This window comes from Schistocerca serialis, chromosome 4, assembly GCF_023864345.2.
Source record: "Schistocerca serialis cubense isolate TAMUIC-IGC-003099 chromosome 4, iqSchSeri2.2, whole genome shotgun sequence".
Lineage (NCBI taxonomy): Eukaryota > Metazoa > Arthropoda > Insecta > Orthoptera > Acrididae > Schistocerca > Schistocerca serialis.
The window spans coordinates 162,886,806-162,887,368 of NC_064641.1; the positions used below are offsets into that span (position 1 = coordinate 162,886,806).

General features: G+C 51.7%; 1 pseudogene; it reads left to right on the plus strand.

The window, feature by feature from the left end:
• The first annotated feature begins 235 nt into the window (after positions 1–235).
• Positions 236–353, plus strand: LOC126475949 (5S ribosomal RNA; annotated as a pseudogene).
• Positions 354–563: the final 210 nt, after the last annotated feature.

A 563-nucleotide genomic window follows, 5' to 3' on the forward strand; every position in this document is an offset into this window, starting at 1 on the left:
ATCACCACTGCGGATATCGCTATATACTCCGAACAAAAAGCCGTACCACTTAATAACATGTCACTGAAAATCAAAGTTACTGCACATTTTTATCGAAATCATATAGCTAAAAATCATATCTGGTCTTCAGTATTCCACACGAGGTGCTATAGCTTCGACGATTCGAACTAGTTCATACATTGTGTGGAAGTGACGCTTCACGGCCTTCCTTCATCATTTTTAGTGCTGAATAATTGCCAACGGCCTCGCCGCAGTGGTAACACCGGTTCTCGTCAGATCACCGAAGTTAAGCGCTGTCGGGCTGGGCTAGCATTTGGATGGGTGACCGTCCGGTCTACCGAGCGCTGTCGGCAAGCGGTGCGCACTCAGGCCTTGTGAGGCAAATAGAGGAGCTACTTGATTGAGAAGCAGCCGCTCCGGTCTCGTAAACTGACGTATGGCCGGGAGAGCGGTGTGCTGACCACATGCCCCTACATATCCGCATCCAGTGGCGCCTGTGGGCTGATGGTGGACACGGCCGCCGGTCGGTGCCGTTGGGCATTCATAGCCTGTTCAGGTGGAGT